Raw genomic sequence first — 24,024 nt, forward strand, 5'->3', positions numbered from 1 at the left:
GTCGATGCCGTATGTCACACTGTGTCTGGAAAGATGGCTTCGATCCATTTACTGATATAACGTAAGAACAAAACCTGTTAGGGTTTTCTTTCAAGTCGGTTGATGGAATTTTACTATTGAATTCGATGAACGCTCGTTGCATGGCTCTCCATACGCTAATTTCGGCTTCGTTCGGTTTCTGTTTGTCTGTGAGGCTTTGGCTACATATACATTTGTAGTTAAGCCCTCTTTGCCTTCGTAGCAGCTTTCTACATCTACATCTAAGTGATTACTCTGCTATTCACAATAAAGTGCCTGCCAGAGGGTTGAATGAACCACCTTCAAGCTGTCTCTCCTTCGTTCCGCTCTCGAACGGCATGCGGGAAAAACGAGCACTTAAATTTTTCTGTGCGAGCTCTGATTTCTTTATTTTATCGCGATGATCATTTCTCCCTATGTAGGGTGGCAACAGAATGTTTCCGTAATCGGAGGAGAAAACTGGTGATCGAAATTTCATGAGAAGATCCCGTCGCAACGAAAAACGCCTTTGTTTTAATGACTGCCACTCCGATTCACGTATCATGTCTATGACACTATCTCCCCTATTTCGCGATAATACAAAACGAGCTGCCCTTCTTTGTACTGTTTCGATGTCATCCGTCAGTCCCACCTGATGCGGATTCCCCACCGCACAGCAATACTCCAGAATAGGGCGGACAAGCGTGGTGTAAGCAGTCTCTTTAGTAGACCTGTTGCACCTTCCAAGTGTTCTGCCAATGAATCGCAATCTTTGGTTTGCTCTACCCACATTATTATCTATGTGATCGTTCCAATTTAGGTTATTTGTAATTGTAATCCCTAAGTATTATTTGAATTCACAGCCTTCAGATTAGTGTGACTTATCGCGTAATCGAAATTTAGCTGATTTCTTCTATTACTCATATGAATAACTTCACACCCAGATAGCTGAAAATAAGTCGCTCCTATTTGAAGCTCGTAAAAATATGTAACAAGCGAACGGTGTACTCGCCTTATTAGTAGCAGGAACTAGCGGTGCTGCTCTCGCTGACGGTCTAACCGACAGCTTTGATTTGACTGAAGAATGTTTGTTGCCGTGGACACCTCGGATGTAAAGCAATGGCTTTCAGAACATTTGAGAATCTGTGAGTAGAGAGTTTTCAGCTATAGTAGTGGACAGACCAGACCTAAAAGCAAAAGGGGAAGAAGAGATTAAGTTTCTGTTCTCAGAATAGCTGCAGATTTTGTTTTATTTGGTGTGTGAGGTGCTTCACCAGACTCTTAGTGCCTGCGCCGCGCTGTGCCCGCAGGGAGGATGAAGAGGACGAGGAGCAGCGGCAGCAGCAGGAGGGCCCCGGCGGCAACGCGACCGCCGTCGACGCCATCTCGGAGCGCCTCGCCGAGGTGGCAGAGCTGGCCGAGCGGCTGGACGCCGCGCTCTGCGCCGGCGACGTCAGCGTACGACGCGTACTCGACTCCGAGGTGAGCAGGCAGCGGGCGGAGCACAGCCACCCTCTCCCCACTTCTAACCGGTCTCCCGCTTACCTATGTCAATGTAGCACAGATGTTTGCAAATATGTTCACATCATTGAACGATATGTTCGCTACTTTGTTTTCTAAGTTTATGTACATTCCCCAATACTAACCCTGCATCACGTTGAAAAGTTCCTTTCCATTCAACACATCAGATGAATTCGAATACTCTATACCTCTTGTACACCTGGTAACGAAAATTATGTCGTATTTCTGCTCTTCTGGAATTGTGGTCCTCGTTACGTTTGTACCAACACATGTACCCAACCTCTCTTGTACTGACTTCCACTTCCTCTCTCAGTCAGACATATACCATCGATTGCTCCTGACTCTGAAATACATCCAGTCTACGAAATCCAGCAGACCCTTTCTTCTTCCCGCTTATCAGAGATACTTTCGGCCCGGAGAACCTTGTTCCTCAGGAACACATACTCACGTATTCACCTATCCTACTTGCGCCCTTCTCGTAACATCAACCTCATAAACTCACTAAACCATTCACCCACATATTTCTTTCACATATCACTTTTCCCTACCTTCAGTTTCCAAACCCAGGTCCTTCACAACAATCAACATATCACCAGGCACTTCCACCATCCACATCCATAAGCGACGTAAATATCGCAATTAACTGTACTGTAAATCGACAACAAAATGATCTCGTTAATATTTGAGCACAAAATCCCTATCTTCTTTAAGCTTATTAATTGTAAAATACGTATTCATACACATTTAAACGAATTACAACTGACAAACTTTTAAATTTTCTATCATATGGTCGTAAAACGGTATTTTGTTCCTTAATCGGACTGTACTTGCACCTGAAAATCAAAATAAAGGAAAACTACAGAAAAAATTTCGGATAAAAAACTCCTTTAGGTCACGCAAGACAACATAATCTTGTGGTGGCTACCACTATCGGAATACACTCAGATCAACATCTGCTAGCATACTGTAGGAATATAGTGGGTCTTATTACAAAAAAGGGTAGGAGTAAACTACTGCACGTATAGGAACTACAGAAAAATTGCGAATACTATTCATAGCATTTCCACTAAATGTTTAGCTAAACAAAGCTGCATCATCAAGAAAGGCAATAAATATATGCAAAAAAATTATATAAGCTTTTTGCTTAAGAAAAAGACTTGTGAAATTTCACTGACGTAAATATGGACTGCATGAAAAAAAAACAACGTTGTTAAGATCAAAGCTTGATAGAGCACAAGAATTCGACCAAAATTTTATAAATAACCGTAATTAAGAAATGCAGTATTATAGAATTACGGCAACAAAGCAGCAACTATCCAATAAGAAATGTACCCCTTAAGTTTGTCCGCTAAGTGGTCATGACATATGTGTGTCCAACAGCGCGGCTTTCACACGCAAACTGGACGTTGTCCAGTATTCGATGAATGTACCTGTCGATCAGCAAAAATTAGACTTCCTCAACAACGACAATGAACCTTGTGGAACCTCGGCGTCGACATCTCACTGCAGTAGTGCATCTGTGGTGCAGCTTATCCCCTTAGCAAGTTAAAGCCATTGTATTACACGTAGTATACTGACTTAACAGTCAAGCTTTATCCGGTACACACCACAGAAAAGTCTCATCTGAGGTAGCCGGCTTCGTATGATTCGAAGTTTTGTCTAGCATTGCCCAATTTAAGCAATTAAGCTTGCTTAATCACTGTCGGCACTTTTTACCCTAACAGGACGTAGCTAGGAAAAGACAAGGTAGATGGACACACTTCCGCGGCCACGACGCAAACTGGTGGCGGTTTTATGGTCTTAGCCGCCGCACGGTGGTTGTTTGTCAAATTTTCCTCGATTCGACAACTGTTATTAATATGAATTTTTCTGCTACTTGTAGACATCTCTAATTCCACTTGCACGAGAGACAATAGTATCACTAAATTAATTATGAAACAGGGAACGTAAGACCAGATAGGTCATAAGCACGCACGAGGACAAATCTTCACTGCGGCCATTAAAACTGCAACAGCAAGAAGGATATCAAATGACTAAATTTTAGTTACTGTGATGTACAACATAGTAGCAAAAATACGTTATTAAATTTGTGAGTGTTTTGAGAGCAGAAAAATTGCGAAATTTAGTGCAAAGAACCGCCGGCTCTGGTAAAAACAACGTCTCCAAACGTGCAGTGCGTCGAGTCGAACTTAGCTTGGATAATCAATGCATGCACGGTACTCTGGGCTGCTTCAACACTGTCGCTCGTTGTGTCTGATAAATGGTGGGATGCCGGTCTCTCAGCCACCCTTTATCAGAATCTGGAGAACATGCTGGGTAGGGCAACTGTCGAACACCGTCTCTATCGAGATCTTTTGTTATCTTGTTGAAAGGCATCCTGTATCGAATGATGAATGACTGACGATGACACGGTTTTTGATCGAGTATCTCCTGGTCTCCAGGGCCTATTCGCCGGGTTTCTTTTTTTAAACGACGTTACTACTATCTGTTTCGTGCAGTTGCGCGGAAACGCCAATAATTGGCATATCCAGGCACGTAGTCTGACGTTTGATGCGTGCAGCCTTCAATTTGCAATGGTGTTGCAATATTAATGGCCAGCAGCGTATTTGTAAACGCATCTCTTCGTTCGGTTCTTCGGGATGACCGAGGGAAGAACTGACGCCTCGACGAAGGCGGCGCGCCGCCCTCCCCTGACCCGCGCGCCGCCCCCCTGTGACGGGCAGGGAGCGTCTCGATGGGCTGCGTGGGCGGGGTGGGGAGGGGGGGGGGGGGGCTGGGTGCGCCTGAAATACGCGAAACGTAGCGGCAGCTGCAGACTCTGCTCTGTCTGGTGAAGATGGCCCCGACTTTCGAGAAATATACATTATTTTCAGGGTTCTTCTTAGGTATGCCAGAGTTCTACAGTTCTCTGTACAAAATTTAAATAGTTTTGAAGGATTTCGCGAAGAAGACACTAGTAATCGGAAAAATTTTAATACTGCAAAAAAATTAATTGCCAAACTTGCGAAAATAAAACTGTGATCACAATTCTGAATAATTCCCCAAGAGTTCCACAGAGAACCTTAATGACATATTTTTAAGAAGCTAATAATTCATGAGAACTTTATCGAAAAATCTAATGTAACTTCTTTTAAAGGTAATCGTTTATAATTGCAAGAAAACACGACCCCTTCACTAACATACAGCTTCTCGTTCGGCGGCTGAGCTTTCTAGCCCTAGTTGTGGTCGGTGGATGCAGGTAGAAGTGCGCACACGCCGTGTCGACTGTCCCTGTGTATGCGACTGCTGACAACTCCAGCAACCTAACGATAGTTGCCTTTTTTGCTCTACTTATTGCATTGTATTACAACGTTCTTAATTTAATTTGATATTCTTTGCTACAATTAAGTACGGGATTTGAAGATAGCGCTCTCTATAAAGTGCTTTCACGAACTCCTGTTACTTCAGTTTTCGATACGTACTGGGATTTTCTAATATTCAGCGAGACATATGCTAGTTTTTTTCACAGAAGAGTTCAGATGCGTCAAACAGTTCAGGCACCATTTGTACCTTCATACGTTCATTGTCGCGGCTGGAAAACACGGATAGGATGCTTATGGTGCTACGGCTGCCATAGAGTGTCGTTTGGTGAAGATAACTCTGGCCCAGATTATGGATGCAGAGAGAGAGAGAGAGAGAGAGAGAGAGAGAGAGAGAGAGAGCTTGGAGTGAGATGTGAGCGCTAAGAGCTTGGAACTCGGAGCTGCCTGCTCACTAGAAGTGTCCCAGGATGCTTAATAGCCTAAAATAAAGGCTGTTTGTAGACTTACTTAATATTTTTAAATTATTTCATTAATCTCTGTAAGCAACATTTGTTACCGCTCAGGAACCCTGCATACCTTCAATTTGATTCTTTTATCTATACATGTTTTGCCTTTAATAAATGTCATGGATGAAAACCCTTGTATTTATCTGTGCGTCGTCTCGAAGACACATAGTCCTGTATAACTATGAACAAGTGTTCTTGAGTCTAGAAAATGTTCACAGAATAATGAATACCAAAAACTAATTATAGCAGAATCATTTCGACATCAGAAAAGCTTATCAAATTTCATTTTCAACATTCAAACTTTCTTTAAACCAATCAGCTCTCTTTCTGTGTCACTAGGAATCTGCACTACATTTTGCTAACTAACTAAAAATCGGTTTAAAACTTATGAAAAGGATTTTCAAATGACTCTTGCAATGTTCAAACAAATCTCGGGCTTGCAGCCAGTCGTCGTTCAATACTTCGCACGATATTTCAACTGGGCACCTGCCAGTCATCTTCAGGTGAGCCGTCGCAGACTGGCGATAACGTCTTTTTTTTTTTCTTTATTGTTATTTTGAAACCTGTAGTACAGGCAGGCCTGCAGCAGCATACGACGCCGCTCTTTGGCCGCAGAGAAACACAAATATACAAATGAAGACATTTAGAGAAAAAACATGGTGGACATATAAACGGAGACAAACACTTTTTAAAATACAAGGTGCCGTTCACGGGCGTAGAGTCCAAGATAAAATTGTTCAGACACTTGGACACAGACAGAGACGAAAAGTGTCACACGTGAACTAGGTGCACAAAACGAATAACACTGAACCACTTAAGCACAAAACGACGGCACACACAGAACACGAGGCGTTGATCTCGGGCGCGGATGTTCACTAACCGTGTACGAGTCCGGGGACCTGCCAAGAGAGGAGGAGGGGGGGGGGGGGGGGGGGGAGAGGGAGAGGGGAGAGCAGATGCCATGGGCAGGGGAGATAGGGGGAAGGGAGGAAGGGGGAGGGGAAGCCCGGTGGAAGAGGGGTGGAGGGAGGGGACGGGGGAAAAGGAAAGAGAAGGGAGGGAGGGTGCCTAAAGGAAAGGACACAGAAAGTGGGGGGAGGATCAAAGTTGATAGGAGGGGTAGATGGAGGGGAGGAGGACATCATCAGGGAGGGGGAGCTGGCGGAAGCCACCTTGGGAGAGGGTGAGGTGGGTGGAGAGATGGAGACTGGGTGGGACGTGGGAATACAGGCAAGACAGCGGGCGGGGGTGGGAGAGGATGGGTGAGACAAGCGGATGAGGAGGATCGAGTTTGCGGGAGGTGTACAGGATCCGTATCCTTTCAAGGAAAAGGAGGAGGTGGGGGAAGGGGCTGAGATCATACAGGATCCGCGTGGAGGAGTGGAGACAGATGCGATAGGCGAGGCGGAGAGCATGGCGTTCAAGGATTTGGAGGGATTTATAAAAGGTAGGGGGGGGGGGGGGCGGAGATCCAGGCCGGATGGTCGTAACAAAGGATAGGGCGGCGATAACGTCCTCCGCTCCACAATATGTAGCGTACTGTAACTATTCTGCGCATGCGTCGAAAACTTGATAGTTGAACAAACACTGCCCGCCGGCAGCGCCCTCGCTGGTGGAATAGCGGAACTCAGTCGCCCTCTGCGTTGCTGTTTGCCACGGCCGTCGACGCACTCTGTCGTCTTCGATTTGAGCAAATCGTGGAGATGATGGGATTCCATGCACTGTCCAGCTGGTAGCCGCTGTCACGGTTTAACAGATTTTCCGCCAGTCGTATTTCTATGGATTCTTTAATAATGGAGTCCCAGAAAGACGCTGTGGACAAAATCATTGTTTTCTCATACTCCATTGAATGTCCAGTAGAAATACAATGTTCAGCAATAGCGGACTAGCTTGGCTGCAAAAGGCGGGAGTATCGTTGATGTTCAGTGCAGCGTTCTTTCACGGTGCGTGTGGTTTGACCTATGTAAGCCATACCACATTGGCACGGTATCTTGTAAATTTCGGCCTTTCGTAGTAACAGATTGTCCTTAACTGATCCCACAAGGTCCGCAATCTTCGATGGTGGGTGGAAAACCACTTTTACCTAAATTTTCGGAGGATTCTTGCTATTTTAAACGAAGTGTTGCCAACGAAAGGAAGAAAAGCTAAAGATTGTTCCGGCATGTTCTCCTCTTTATTCACTTCCTGCTTCTTAGTTTTAACTGTTAGTGCCCTGTTAATCTGCCGGATGGAATACCCATTTTCGCTGAATACTGTCCTTAGATGAGACAGTATGAGCTCTATGAACAAGTGTTTTAAGCAAACTCATGGTTTGCGATGGGTGATGGCAACTCGATGCTTGCAGGTACAAATCAGTATGAGTGGGTTTCCGGTAAACTGAATGCCCTAGAGAACCATCATTCTTCCTTCGAACCAGGACATCCAAGAAAGGCAAACAACCATCTTTCTCTATTTCCATGGTGAACAGGATGTTGCTATGAATGGAGTTGAGGTGATGTAGAAACTCCATTAATTTATCTTCTCCATGAGGCCACACTATGAGGTCACCTGAAGATGACTGGCAGGTCCCCAGTTGAAATATCGTGCGAAGTATTGAACGACGACCGGCTGCAAGCCCGAAATTTGTTTGAACAGTCAATTCGCCGGGAAAAAAATTTTAAAATTCACAAAAAAAGACTCTTGCAATATTTACGTTTCTCAGTATACTTGGTGAAATTTCTGTTGCCCGCAGCAAATTCACTCTGCTGTTTCGGGTATGGAAGTTGACTCAGATCCTCATTTTATAAATGAGAGGTGATCAGCTTTAATACAATTTCAAGTGGACTGATGTTTTGTCTTCTAGTTTTAAATTTAAGCTTTGAGGTGGCAATTAACTTCAACTAAAAATGCCAAATCCCGTTGCTTCTTGTCATGTCATAGGATTCATTTTTTAGGTAGTGTATTTTCCTGTTGTAAAAAATCAGAAACAGTAGCTTCCAAGTTCAGAAGCTTTCCTTTAAAAATAATGCGTCTCACAATCTATGACAAGTTCACCATACTCCAAATCCAACAATTCACAGTACCCTCTGAAATGTCGTGTACTTAATGCCGTAGCTCTACGCTCATTCACACATTTCAGAACCGGTCACATAACATGCTGCATATTTAAGGTTAAAAAAAATGAGCGTACGGCATCGTTGGCCCGGAGTCCCCTATTCGGGGAAGTTCGGCCGCCAAGTACAAGTCTTATTTCATTCGACACCACATTGGGCGACTTGCGCGCCGGTGATGGGGATGAAATGATGATGAGGACAACACATCACCCAGTCCCCGAGCGGAGAAAATTTCCAACCCGGCCAGGAATCGAACCCAGGCTGCTTGCATGGGAGGCGAGCACGTTAGCACACAGCTAAGCAGGCGGACTATATTTAAGGTTTTTCCACACAATGACTTTTGGTGTATACTGCAGTGATATTTTAGTACAGGAAGATTTTAAGTTTCCGAGCAAAGTTGCAGTGCCGTTGGTTCTACCTATCTTTGACGGCTCTCCGTCAGTACACACATTGATGACTTCGATATACTTTGAAATTTTTGTATGTATAAATTTAGCTTTTTAGATACTTCTGAGCCTATTGTTTTAGCATGCAGTGTCTCCAGACTGGAAAGATCTTCGAAGACATTAAAATCAACATCAATTCCAGTTATAAAAACGATATACTGGGCAACATCGCGTATGTTACTGAGACACGTCCTGAGTGAGTTCCTCGTTTCGTCTCCTTACTGGCTGACTTGATAGCAGTTTTTTCACTTTCATTTCAATACTCTTATTACCAAGAGGCCGAGCATATATTTGGAGACCAAGTTTATCTTCCCGATCAGACAGGAGGTTATTTTTACTAACGCTACAGAAGTTTCATATGACCCATATTGCATCGCCAACTCTTCGCAACTTACTTTAGCAAATATAATTTGTCTTTTACTGGCTTCTTTCTTTTTCTAAGTCATATATTTCTTCCGTACGTCAGACTCAGCACAAGCTTCACTTGTTTTTTGTTAGTCTGACTTTGTGTTTTATAGTCTCTATCAAGGTCATGCCTCCTATTGTGTAGAAGAGTACTTCAACAGACAATGCAAAAGCCTGTTCGTGATGGATGTGTTATAAACAAAAATAAGGACCACAGACTATGAACTGAAGTCCTCGAAGAATTCTGCCATAAGTAATTTCTGGCGTACTACGCTGTGAACATTTCCTAGAGCTCAGAACATTTGTACATAGTTACACAGGCCTACGTCTCTTTTGAGACGACATACGGATGAATACAAGGCTTTTCATCTATGACAATTATTGAAGGCAAAACAATGTGGGGATAAAAGAATCAAATTAATGATATGCAAGGTTCCAGAACTCTAACAGATGCTGTTTACATAAATTAATCAGATCATTTAAGAATGTTAATTTAATCTACCAACAAACTTTATTTTAGGCTATTAAGCATCGGCTGGAATCCCTTCTACTGAGCAGACAACAGACAACTCAAAGCTGCAAGCTCTCTCTCTCTCCCCCCCCCCCCCCCCGACACACACACACACACACACACACACACACACACACACACACACACACACACATACACACACTTCGCTTCCAAAAGTGTGATTTCCGACTACTGCTCCAATAAGTGTGTGTTTTTTCATCTGACGTAAATTGTATTAACTGTGTAAGTCAATCGTTCATTTGCCTTTTCCAAGCGAAAAAGGTCCTATCCGTATCCGTGTTTTCCAGCCCTGACAATGAACATATGAAGGTGCAAAAGATGCTTGAATTGTATGACGCCTCTGAACTTCTCTATGAAAAAAATAGCGTATGTCTTTCTAAACGTTGGAAAATTCCACCATGTATCGTACATTGAAGTAACAGGAGTTCGTGAAAGCACTTTATAGAGAGAGCTATCATCATATCCGGTACTTAATTGTAGCATAGAAATCTGGCTATTAATTTTCTTTACAAGATTAAAATTTTACCTAGTACTGTTGTTTTCTTGGCGCAATTCTGCAGAACCATTAGAATTTTGTACAGAGAACTCTAGAAGTATAGTATACTTATGAAGAACTCTGAAATAAATGTATATTTGTTGAAAGCCGGGTGCTAACTTCACATGACGGGTCTGCTCACACCTGCGACCGCGACTGCACCGCGCAGCGCATGTGGAGTCCCGGCACTCACAGGCCGCGCTTAGGCCGCGCCGTCATCGCCGCAAACCGCTCCCTTCTCAGAACAGAACGCACCAGCAGCTGCGCTCCCCTTCTCGACGATGCGTCAGCGCGCCCTTTGCTTCGACGAGGTCTCTCCCAAGTGCCTAGTGCGTGACGTCTGACTGCTCCTCTGCTGCTCCCGTCTTGGTGGCGTCAGTCGCTAAAGCGGAAGATGCTCGTCGTGAAATTCTCTCTGCTATTCTGTATCTCCAGCACTGGTTTTACACGAGTTTCATCACTGTGTTAGTCATTGTACTCTCTGCCAGGTTCCTCGATCTTCTTCGTCTTTACTTATCTGTAGGTAGTACTTAGGCCACAATGTACCTTTCACTCTCCACAGGAGTTTGCGCTGTTTTGGAACTTCCTGGCAGATTTTAAACTGTGTGCTGGAGTGGGACTCGAACCTGGAACCTGAGCTATCCACGCAAGACTCACGACCTACTCTGACAGATTCAGTTCTGCTAGTACCTTTCCTCCAGTTCCCAATTTGAGTTTTTAAGAAATTACTTATGCATTTGAAAAATTTTTGTATGTATACCTTGTTACCATATGCTGTGGATTTCCTGCATATTATAAAATTTAAAGCAGTTTGTAATCTGCTACCATACAGAACTTAATGTAGACCAGTTATTTACTTCGAAAATTTTACGATTGGGCATGTCATGGTTATCCCTAACATTAACTAATATTATGTTTAAGTGGAAGATTTTGTGTGTGTGTGTGTGTGTGTGTGTGTGTGTGTGTGTGTTCTGAAGAGGGGGTTCCGGGTGTTTATGGGTTGGTGTTGTCTGATAGTTCTTTGAGGGCAAACAACTTCAATTATGACTTTTTGTATTTGATAGTTCTCTTCAGTTATTAGTATTTGTGTGTTGTTGCTGTTGGCTGCTGCTGCATTTGAGAATTTTCAAGGCAGTGTTTGGCTATGTTTCCTATCCATAAGGTATTCAGCAAATGTAAAATGACAGGTGTGTTACTTTTTAATGCTCTTCTGTGTTCAGTATATCTGATGTCAATGTTTCTGCTTGTCAATCCTACATAAACTGTTTTGCAGTCTTGGCATGTCAGTTGATAAATACTAGATGTGTTTGTCTGTGGTTGTGTTGGTTGCTCTTAGTTTTCTCTGTATTGAGTTATCCTGTAGGCTATTTTAGTCCTTGTTTTTCGAATATATTACCTATTCTACGGGCTGCTTTGTTGTTGTGAGAGTGTACCCTTTGCTTGTTATTGTGTTTCTTGCTCAAGTGTGCTTCTATGTGTTGTGTGTGTTCGTGTTATACGTGTTTATGTTCTGTGTGTCTGTGTCAGTAAGATGGTGACAGATTGTATGTTTTTGTGTGCTGGGTGTCCCCTTCATTTTTGTTTTAATTTTGTGATTCAGTTTCTCTGTAATCGTATCTATTCTCCACAGTTATTTGTTTGATTGCCAATATACTAGCCTGCATTGTTTGGGTCTTACCATCGTTTCAGACATTTTGCTTTGAAAGTGAATGAGGAAGATGCTAGCTAGGAGTCCACTGACTGGTACTTAGGATGCATTTACACGAACCATAGAAACTTCACATTGCCGACAATATGGCATGGAAATGTTATCTGGAAACATTGTTGGCCATAATATGTTCGGCAATGTAGCCAGCTACAGTTTCTCGGCCAAGTTTGCAGCATTATGTTTCCTGACCGACAGTTATTATGAATACATGGCCCATAGCACTGCCGCAGTATTGACGACGGTGAACTAGTGGAAGCAAGTGCAGCTCCTCTGCTTTTACGTGGCACAAGGACAAAAGTTTACTAGACTTTGTGTATTTGCTGGGCACAATTCCGCATTTTAAATAACTGGGGAGCGTATAGTTCCACTTTCTGTACAATCACGGTCATATGTTTTGTTTGAACAGTAAGTTCAGTTGTAGGGCAATTTAGCTAGCCGGCAGCACCACAGAGTGTACATCATTCGTTTGTGAATTATCGTACGAGCTTCTAACTAGAAGCGATTCTTTTGATTTACTTGTGTGCTTAGTAGTTTAATTATTAAGTTTATTGCACGTTTGTGCATTTGCCAAGCACTAGGCTACTGCAGCTTGATTGTGACTACTTCTAACATTTTGACTTAATTCCCACTTTATTCTACATGATATCCTTATCCCACTAGTCAGCCACCCAGGCTGCCTTTTACTGCTAGTACCACGTTTAAAACGTTTTAAAGGAAAGCAACTCTCAAAGACCATGAGAAATGTGTTACAGAAAGCATTATATTTATCATCTATGTCATTGGCATTATAAACATCCTGGCACTCTCGTTCCTTAACAAGGTTTAAAAAACTCTCTATTGCCGTTGGATTAGCTTTCCTACATAGTCTGTAATTATATGTGACTGGCCATTCATCCTTTTACTAACAGAATGCCCATCTAGTTATGAAGAATGAATAAAAATACTATCTATAGCTGTGCCACTGTTCCCCCTGCACTGTAGTTGGAAAAAACACAGTCTGCATCAGATCATATGAGTTTAGGAAACCTACAAACATCCTTTTTCTTGCAAAATCATATACAAAATTAATATTGAAGGCACCACATATAACTAATTTCTGGTACTTCCTATAAAGTGAACCAAGAACCCTCTCTAGTTTGAGCAGAAGTGCTCGTAAGTTAGATTGAGGGGACCTGCACAAAATTCAACTGCCCCTGCACAACATTCAAATTTCTGTTCAGTGCAGTGCTGTGATACATGTATGGACTCAAACAGAATACTGTTTTTTGCGTACATGGCCACACCCCCACTCCGCAAGGAACTCCTTGAAAAACAGCCATCTAATCTGTATCCTGGCAAAGGAAGCTTCTGACATGTCAACTTTTTTTAAAGTGGTGCTTCGATATACCAATAATGTCAGAGTCAACATCTATAAGCTGTTGACTACCTTAATCTCTAATACCTCTTATATTTTGCTGAAATGTCCGCCCCCGGCAGCTGAGTGGTCGTGCCATACAGCTAGTGCAGTAGGTAGTGTTTATAGCCGGCACGGTAGCTCAGTGTGTTTGGTCAGAGGGTTCCGTGCCCTCTGTAATAAAAAAACTGAGTTAATCGATCAACAACGAACTTCAATGGATGTCTTACGACGTCCGCCCCGAGCAGATCCAACGAGCAAAACCGAACAAAATGAGATTAAAAAAAGAAAAAAAAAAGTGGTCAGCGCGACAGAATGTCAGTCCTAAGGGCCCGGGTTCGATTCCCGACTGGGTCGGAGATTTTTCTCCGCTCAGGGACTGGGTATTGTGTTGTCCTAATCATCGTCATTTCATCCCCATCAACGCGCAAGTCGCCGAAGTGGCGTCAAATCGAAAGTCTTGCACCTAGCGAACGGTCTACCCGACCGGAGGCCCTAGTCAAACGACATTTACATTTTGATAAAATATGCTAATTCCTTCTCTACTCGGATACCTGACCTCCTCTGGATGTGATTCCTTAGTCAGAGGAACTTCCTTTAAGCAGGTATAACTATCAGCTGACTTAAATCTAAAAAAGGTGCAGCTGTAAAACCATCTACTAGAGGAATTTTTCCATGCCATGTTTATGGCAACACTACTCCAGCGACATATTAATGTATAACACGGCATGCGGCCTATGTAAACTAACTTTTACACTAAACCTTTTCGAAACCAAAGACGTGTGAAACAGCATATTTGTTACAGTCAGGTCGCCTTCTAGTTGACACGATGTACGATGTCCATCCTTTCAGTCCTATGTGTCGTTTCTGTCCTCATCCTTCCAAGATCTTTCCAGTGCTTTCTGTCACTTCCTCCATCCAGTTGCTCCTCAGATTTCCTCAACGTCTTCGACCTCCTGTTCTTCCGAGCATTACAGCTTCTTTTAGTGTGTCTTTTGCTCTCATGATATCCCCAAAGTTTCTTAATGTCATGTGCAGTATTTTGTCCTCAACGATTTAATTTTGTTCCAAGACTGTTTTATTTTTTACTTTTTCAGTCGTTGAAATCGTTAGGATCCTTCTCCAAGCACACATTTCAAAAGATTCGATTTTCCTGCGATCCAGTTTTTCAATTATGGCAAATTGTCAGCGCTCATTTTCTGTTGTGGTGGCCGCAACTGAAGCCCAACCTCTCGGCAGCTGTGCCCTGCGCTGATGACGCGTTCTTGCAGAACTGGGGCTCGGGCGCGAAGCCTGGCGACGGCGACGCGGGCGGCGGCGGCGGCGCGGCCGGCGAGCGCTCGGACGATGACTTCCTGACGGCCTCGGAGTGCACGTGCACGCGCAGCTCGTCCTTCCACACGGCGTCCGAGTGCGCCAGCGGCGGCGGCGCGGCCTCGCCCTCCTCCTGGTGGGAGGAGGACCAGTCCGAGGAGCAGTCGCAGCCGCAGCCGCAACAGCTGGTCACCACCTCTGTAGAGGTCAGACCCTCTTTTTTTTCTATCGGAATTTCATTTCTACATCCACATCCATACTCTGCAAATCTGTAAAGTGCGTGACAGTTACTAGGAGTTTATTCCGTCCCATTCTGGAAGAGTGACTGCTCGAACGCCTCTATGTACGCTGCTCTTAGTCTAGTCTTGTTTTCGCGATCTCTAGACGGGCGATATGTAGAGTGTTATGGTATACACCTAGATTTCCCACGCACAGTTCGATCTTGAAATTTATTAAGCAGGTTTTCACAGGATAGCTTACGCCTATCTTCAAGCATTTGCCTGTTCAGTTCTTTCAGCATTTTTGTGATATTCTCTCTTAGGTCAAACTAACCAATAACCATTTGTGTTGCCCTTCTTTGAGTATGTTCATGTCCCTGTAAGTCCTATATAGTGCAGGTCCCAAGCACTTGACCAATACTCTAAGTAAGATGCATCGCACGAGGTGTGTTAAAAAAAAAAAAGCGGCCTCTTTTTGTAGACTGATACTGCCTCCCTAGCATTCTACCAATGAACCAAATTCCGCCACTTGCTTTACCTATGACTGAGTCTATGTGATTGTCCCATTGCGTATCTCTACAAATTGTTACACCTAGGAATTTCTGAGTTGACTGATTCTAATTGTAGCCCACTGATACTGTAGTTAAAGGATACAAAATCTTTTTTCGTTTTTTGAAGTTCAAAATTTTACATTTCTGAACATTTAAAGCTTATTGACATTCTTTTACTACTTTGAAATCTTATCATGTTCTGACTGAATATCTGTGCAATTTTTTAGACTATTTCATTATAGGCAACTGCATCGCCTCAAAAATGTCTGAGGTTACTATTAATATTTATGAAATATTCTTGGGTTATAAGCAGAGTCGTGGTGCTATGTTGAAAGTGCCTCTTGAAGAGATGTCGCAGCCAGGAGTGGTGTGGGATGATGAAGGCGGCAGGGTGGAGGGGGTTCGGGCACCGAGTCCAGCTGGTGTGTGTACTTCACCCGTTACCTCGGCTACTTTCGTGTCAGTGCGTTCCTGCCGTACTTTTGCTAACTTCTTCTTCATTTCTTCTCCATTATCCTAGCAATCTTGACTGTAGCTTGTCCTGCAGATGGAAGACATGCCAGGTGCTTGGTGTCTTCTTCTGCACTGTTTTCACTTCTCTGTTTGTTTAGATGGAGAGAACTTTTTGTCTGTTTCTCTGAGTAGCCAATTTTGTGAAAGGTTTCACATACTTTCTGTAAGTCTGTAGGCAGCCTTTCCTTGTAGCATATGGCTAACACACTATTTACCAGGGTGGTCAGTACAGGTTTGTGATATGCTGGACGGTGGCAGCTATTGGCGTTCACGTCTAGATGCATGCATGTCTTCTTCCTGTAGATAGAATGGCGCATTAGAATGGCGCATCATGCCATCAGGGTTCTTCTTTATCAGTATGTCTACGAACATTGAGTGTCTGCTTCTACCTCCATGAGGAATCTGACATTGGCATCTATGCTGCTGAAGTGGCACAAAAATCCTTGTAGGTTTCCTTCATCATGCGGCCAAACCTTGAAAGTGCCGTTCACATATCTGTAGAATCCCTTTGGTTTCAGGCACGTGGTTTTGAGAACTGTTTCCTCAATGCGAACTGTTCTGGCGTAATGACAAGCACCGGCATGAAGATCAAGAACAATACAGCAGTGAGGGCTGTGAAACGACGTCAAAAGATTGCAATGCCTAGCACTAGAGGGGATCCCTCAACCACTCCATTTGTCAACACTGGAAGTAGGTGTTGGTGAATGTGTCTCAAAACATTTTCACCGTGTTGTTGTTGTTGAAATGACTCTCCAATAACACCAAAGAATATTCTAGCATTACCCGTACAAAGAGACACATGATGTCGAAGCTTACTACATAATCCTCATCCAGACATATCTCTACAAACACTTTCACAACCTCTGTCGAGTTTTTGATGTTCAAATGGTTCAAATGGCTCTAAGCACTATGAGACTTAACATCTGAGGTCATCAGTCCCCTGGACTTAGAACTACTTAAACGTAACTAACCTAAGCGCATCACGCACATCCATGCTCGAGGCAGGATTCGAACCTGCGACTGTGGCAACAGCGCAGTTCCGGACAGAAGCGCCGAGAACAGCTCGGCTACAGCGGCCGGCAGTTTTTGATGTGGTGTGAGCTGTACCCACTACCTGTTTTCGTAGCTATGCCAGGCGTTTGGCTATGCCATATGATGGCGAATTTATAGTGTTTGATATAGGACATAGTAGAACTCCCACTTTGTGAAGTTTTGGTGGGGTGGTGCTGGTGCTCCAGAGTACAGCATTTGACAATATCCTTGTCCAGTCCTGCATCATTGTGGAGTGAGATGATCTTCCTTGTCACATCAGGTCTAGTATTAGACAAACATATGGTCAGAATGGTGTATCCAGAGAATAGGCTCCACCACAGTGCTCATCTTGGCCAAACAGATAAGTCTGTAGTAGCATATCACATCATCAACAAACGATACATGTCTGTTTTTGAACGAACAAAGATGCTGTGCCATGCTAATAGGATCAGGGATTCTGTCATCAAAGAGGCTGTGAAAACATGAGTACACGACGATCTTGTCAATTGGGATAACAGTTTCCAACTGAGCTTCGTACTGGGTGTGGCATTAGCAAAAATAAATCAGGAACGCTCTGAGGTGAAAGCAGCGGAGGTAGCATGCGGAACAGACAGGCAACACCAGGACCCCCTTTTAGCCCACTGGATTCCCCCCCCCCCCCCCAACACCATCATTAGCTGCAACACCTCTTCTGGGGGAACACTGCTGGACATGAACCTATGAACCTGACACTTCACCTGAAGTTCACAAGAAGGCAACTCGTTGAAACATTATGACAACATGAAGCCGCAACTTGGCTGATAAATCAAGAAAAGTTCACAAAAGAAATCTGGCAAGAAAGCCTGCATTCCCACTAATAATGTCTACAAGACCGTCCATATACAATGTGAACAGAAATGGTTCCATTCGTATGGTTGTTTGGCGTACAATATGATGTTCACTTTAGAGCCTCTTGTAGGTTGCTCTTTAACCAGTTAGACACACTAACAGCAGCCTCACAGCACTTTTTTTTTAAAAAAAATCTTATGAAGTTTGCTATCAACAATTAATCACAGTTTGAATATAGCAGTTAACATCCATATATACAATACTGAACTGATAAAGAACATACACTATCCACCACTCAGCCTTAATGTGACACAGACTGGACTACGCTATTCAGCCATAAAAATCTTTTGGTACTGACCATGTGCTGGCAATGGCTTAATTCGAGTGTGAAATAGGGGGTCATGGGATCAGCACACAGCTCTCCTGGCCACTGTTAGCTTTCCAGATCTTGCAGCTGCTACTTCGCTCTGAAGTAGTTCCTCACTGACATCACAAGGATGAAAGCACTACATTCGAGCCCTCCCACTGAGGAAACATACCTGGCAGTACCAGGAATCAAATCTGGGCCCTTCACATAGCAGTCAAACACACTTACCACTCAGCTACTGAGTCAGGAACAATTGTGTTATATGGAAAGTGCAAATAACTAAACTACTTTCAACAATGATAAAATTGAACAGAAGTAAGGGTAATGGATGCCTTACTCCTGGGTTTAAAGTATTTTATGCTCAGAAGATATACACCATTGCCTAATGTGGAGGAGAAGCTGTAGTTAAGAGCTGGAACTCCATTACCAACAGTACTGCAGTATTGTTAAATCTTCCATCCTGATATTAAAAAAAAGTGACATATATGTACCATGATCATAAAGTGAAACACTCCAAGAATGTTACAGACATGTCAGTCTTGCTGTTTCTCTGGTCAAACAACAGAGGGACAGAGTTAATACTACTTGTTCATCTCTTGGTAATTAATATTTACTATCTATAACCTGTGACAGTCATCTGCATCTGCCCTGCATCCCAAGGTTTTAAATGTCCTTGCACAGCACTCTATTGTTGCATTTGTGCCTTGAAAATGAAAGAGTGTGCATCTGTTGAAATATCAGCTGTCGAAGATGTTGTCTGACTGCATTTCCCTAAGTCATTTTAATATGCTCCATCATAAATTCCACAAAAACTTACACAGCTTTCTGAAGTTTACAGTGAATGTGATGCAGCATGTCATTCACATGCAGGTAGAAATATGATCCACCTGACCATACAACATATTTCCACTTAACCACATTCTTCTATTTGTTAGTGGTGTAAGCAACCCCCTCTTACATGCAGTTAGCTCAAAATATCCATATAATACAATTTTACACAGACCATTCATTCCAAAATAAATAAGGGAGTCTTACTAAAAATCCTATCTCATCTGGAAGTGGGTTGCAACCAGGAATAGTCTTGATCTAGTATCATCTTCTTTTGGTTGCAACTTTAATGAAAATGTTTTGTAGGCCAGGATAGAATATAGTGTGACATAACTACAAAATTTGTCACTTACTTCATTTGATAATATTTGGTATGTCTAAAGACCATTACAACCTTTTTGGTCACATGTATATTGTGCTCTATATAATATACAGTGAGTCAGAAACCTATTAGTTTCCACCACCATTGTTGAAATTCTGAATACTGGCATACATTCCTCATTCACTTGCCTCCAGCTCCACCACAGTTTTGTTTGATGAGCTTATATCAAGAAGGAGGCAAAAAAACAGAAATACAGTTTCATGATAGTGGTATTAATATTATGATTAACCCTTTTTTATTCTGTTAGTAACATTTACAAAGAAAATAGACTTGCAAGAAATTTACATTTTGAAAATATATGTTCCACATGTACAGTGTTTTTATTTAATTTATTTATCTTTTGTTATTTGCTACTAGTTTAGGCATTGTAGCCCCATTCTGAAGCAATCATTTCTTGCCCATCAGCAAAGCTTTTATGTTGGGATCTGGCATCATCGTCACTAAAACTTTGGCTGTGCTCAGTGGTGATGTTGGATCCCAACCTGACAGCTTGGCTCATGAGGGCAGAAATGAATGCTTGAGAATGGAGATGAAACCTGTAAATTAGTCACAAAGAATAAAAATTAATAAGATGGAAACAATGTAGATGAGGAATGTATATTTCCAAACAGTATGTTTGTGTTTGTTTGTGTGTCTATCAACCTGCCAGCGCTTTCGTTTGGTAAGTCACATCTTCTTTGTTTTTAGATATATTTTTCCCACGTGGAATGTTTCCCTCTATTATATTCAAACAAATACTTTATCAGCTATGAACTCCCAAATAAAATTCTACTTAAAAAGCAATCAAGAAGATTGACCTACAAGCACCATTAAATACATTAAACAAGCTACTTAGCATAAAATTTGGAAAACAGATAAATAAATCAAAGACAGAAGTGATTAGAGTTACACAGAGAGGGATACTGAAATTCCAAAGATCAAAACAGCTAATAGAAGAAAAAGTGAAATAATTCTGCTCTCTAGAAGGCAGAAGTATAGAAGATGACTGGCTAATGTATGCAAGGCATTAGAAGCGAATTGGTACCAATGAAAGAGCTCTTCTGGCATCACACATTTATGCAGGAGTGAGAAACACATTTCACAAACTATGTGTCTGAAGTATAACAGGACTGTATGCACAAATGAAACATGAAAAAAAGCAAAACTAGAGAAAAAAAAAACTGGACACATTTTAAATGGGCCCTATCTACATCTAAATGGGTACTCTGCTTTGCCATCATCTACTATTTGGTGGAGGGTATCATGCAACACTTCAAGTCATTTCATTTACTGTTTCATTCACAAATAAAGTGAGGGAAATATGACTGGCTATATGCTCCAGTGTGAGCCCCATATTCCTCTTACCTTTGTGATCCTTATGCAAAAAGAGGAATCATTCCACAGTCAGCTTAGAACACGATTCTCTAAATTTTCTCAGTAGTATAATAATGTTAACAGTTAAGCGGACAAATAAAGAATACAATAAAGTGATACTATAAAGAATAGACAGCACAAATAAAACCCTGGTACACTGTTACTGAAGAAGGGTCACGTATATAATAAGGAATCCAAAAACAGTTAATGGTTGTTTCAAATAGGAGATTGTGGAGGGAGGGGTGGAATATAAAGATGCATAAAAATTTGAATATGTGTGTGGATTAAAGACATTGGGTGTAGTAAGTATGAAGGATGGGAACGTTATTCATTCTAAGTGCCATTTTTTTCACAAAATGAGTTTCTATCATTATTGTGTTCATGGTATTCTGTTGCATAACCCCAGAGATGTCCAAAGGAGCAAACTGTAAAGAAAATGTTTCAAACATTCAATACTAAACGGCGAGACACGGTCTCTGGACAAGGCAATGCTTTCCTTGGGCGTACCAAGTGCCATGCATCAAGGTTGCCCCCATTTGTCTGATGCATACTTTGTGTGGTAAGCAGAGTGGATGTACGCTTTTGTATCACTAAAACATGCTTGTAATGGAAGGAGATAATTTGGGTTTCAAAAATAATACACTACTGGCCATTAAAATTGCTACACCAAGAAGAAATGCAGATGATAAACTGGTATTCATTCGACGAATATATTATACTAGAACTGACATATGATTACATTTTCACACAATTTGGGTGCATAGATCCTGAGAAATCAGCACCCAGAACAACCACCTCTGGCCGTAATAACGGCCTTGATATGCCTAGGCATTGAATCATACAGCAGTTCATCAAGAGTAGTGACTGACGTATTGTGACGAGCCAGTTGGTCGGCCACCATTGACCAGACGTTTTCAGTTGGTGAGAGATCAGGAGAATGTGCTGGCCAGGGCAGCAGTCGAACATTCCCCGTATCCAGAAAGGCCCGTACAGGACCTGCAACATGGGGTTGTGCATTATCCTGGTGAAATGTAGGTTTTCGCAGGGAGCGAATGAAGGGTGGTGCCATGGGTCGTAACACATCTAAAAAGTAACATCCACTGTTCAAAGTGCCATCAATGCGAACAAGAGATGACCGAGACGTGTAACCAATGGCACCCCATACCATCACGCCGGTTGATACGCTAGTATGGCGATGGAGAATACACGCTTCCAATGTGCGTTCACCGCAATGTCACCAAACACTGATGCGACTATCATGATGCTTTAAACAGAACCTGGATTAATCACAGAAAAAGACATTTTGACATTCGTGCACCCAGGTTCGTCGCTGAGTACATCATCGCAGGCGCTCCTGTCTGTGATGCAACGTCAAGGGTAACCGCAGCCACGGTCTCCGAGCTGATAGTCCATGCTGCTGCAAACGTCATCGAACTGTTTGTGCAGATGGTTGTTGTCTTGCAAACATCCCCATCTGTTGACTCAGGGATCAAGACGTGGCTGCACGATCCGTTACAGCCATGCGGATAAGATGCCTGTCATCTCGACTGCTAGTGATACGAGGCCGTTGGGATCCAGCACGGCGTTCCGTATTACCCTCCTGAACCCACTGATTCCAAATTCTGCTAACAGTCATTGGATCTCGACCAACGCGAGCAGCAATGTCGTGATACGATAAACCGCAATTGCGATAGGATACAATTCGACCTTTATCAAAGTCGGAAATGTGATGGTACGCATTTCTCCTCCTTACACAATGCATAACAACAACGTTTCACCACGCAATGCTGGTCACCTGCTGTTTGTGTATGATTAATCGGTTGGAAACTTTCCTCATGTCAGCACGTTGTAGGTGTCACCACTGGTGCCAACCTTGTGTGAATGCTCTGAAAAGCTAAACAATTGCATATCACAGTATCTTCTTCCTGTCGGTTAAATTTCGCATCTGTAGCATGTCATCTTTGTGGTGTAGCAATTTTAATGGTCAGTGGTGTAAAAACAGCAAACAGCAATACTATGAACATATCCCATACACATGCATCTCAAACAGTTATAAAAAATTCTCACTCTGGAACACAGGAATGTTAAAAATGCAGGACAGTTCTGTAGTATCAAAATATTTCCCCCTATTTCCTTGATAGAAATAAATTATGTACAAAAAGAGATACAGCGTTTTTTGATACTCCTGACAAACATGAAATTTGAAACTTAGAATGTTTGACATTTCCACTGCTTATATGTAGAAATGCCAACCATTGTTCAAAACAGGGATGAATATAGATTGCACTTAATACATTTCACAAATGAAGTGTGGAAAGCTAACAACCATTACGCAATTTTTGTAAGTTCAAGAGTAAATCACTAATTTGGCAAACAAATTAGTTTCTAGTGTAACCTATTGATGTTTCATAGGGTCAAAATTGGTCTTTGGGTTGGACAGTACAGAAAATACATTTGCTTTCTTCAATCAACAGTGCTTGTTTTGTGCATATGAGTGTTATTATGCTGGTAAAATATAAATCCCAATCAAAATCATTGTGACAGAGTGGGAAATATCATATTGTCTAAGACATTTTCACTAATACCTCGAAGCAAAACTAACCTGGATTTTGTAGTCTCGTCCTCGCTAGCACTAATCTTGGTCACCTCAAAGTGAAAGTTTTAATGAGTGCAGGATGGTGTTTGCTCAGAGTTGTACAGAAAACCATATTTTAAATTACATTAACACACAAATTTTATTTCCTTCAAAGTTCAGTTATTAAGTATGGCAACGAGTTTATTTGCTATGAAAAAATGATTACTGCAAATACGCAGATCAAAAACATGCACTACCTAACATTCACTATCCAGTGGTGAAGTTGATTGTTCTCTCATGGCACCAAAACACAGTACCCATTTACACAAAACTGTCAGAGTTTACTCTTAGTACTATTCTGCAGTAATCTCTTAAAAGAATACATTTCACTGGTTCATTTAAGCCAATTCATATAATAAATCACTGAGTTCAACAGTATCTCAATTTGATGACAGTAACATTCCACACTCTTGCTAAATACTACACAGTTGCATTTAAAATGCCTGTTAATTTTGGTTATAGATATCACTTGAAAGTTTTACACATTAAAATTTTTGAGTTTTGTTGTTGCCGGTGTGCATACATTAACATATAATATGTACGTAATTGTGGTGTAAGCTGTACAA

The 24,024-nt window shown here is 42.2% G+C and overlaps 1 protein-coding gene across 3 annotated transcripts in view; it reads left to right on the forward strand.

The window, feature by feature from the left end:
* The first annotated feature begins 14,783 nt into the window (after positions 1-14,783).
* The window catches only part of LOC126481027 (titin), an 804,028-nt gene continuing 794,787 nt past the window's right edge, over positions 14,784-24,024 (forward strand). For all 3 annotated transcript variants that reach the window (XM_050104491.1, XM_050104492.1, XM_050104490.1), the window contains exon 1: positions 14,784-14,957. The gene's annotated coding sequence lies outside the window, so the exon portion shown is untranslated. The remainder of the gene's footprint in view (positions 14,958-24,024) is intronic.

Source organism: Schistocerca serialis, chromosome 5, assembly GCF_023864345.2.
Source record: "Schistocerca serialis cubense isolate TAMUIC-IGC-003099 chromosome 5, iqSchSeri2.2, whole genome shotgun sequence".
In the NCBI taxonomy this organism is placed as follows: Eukaryota; Metazoa; Arthropoda; class Insecta; order Orthoptera; family Acrididae; genus Schistocerca; species Schistocerca serialis.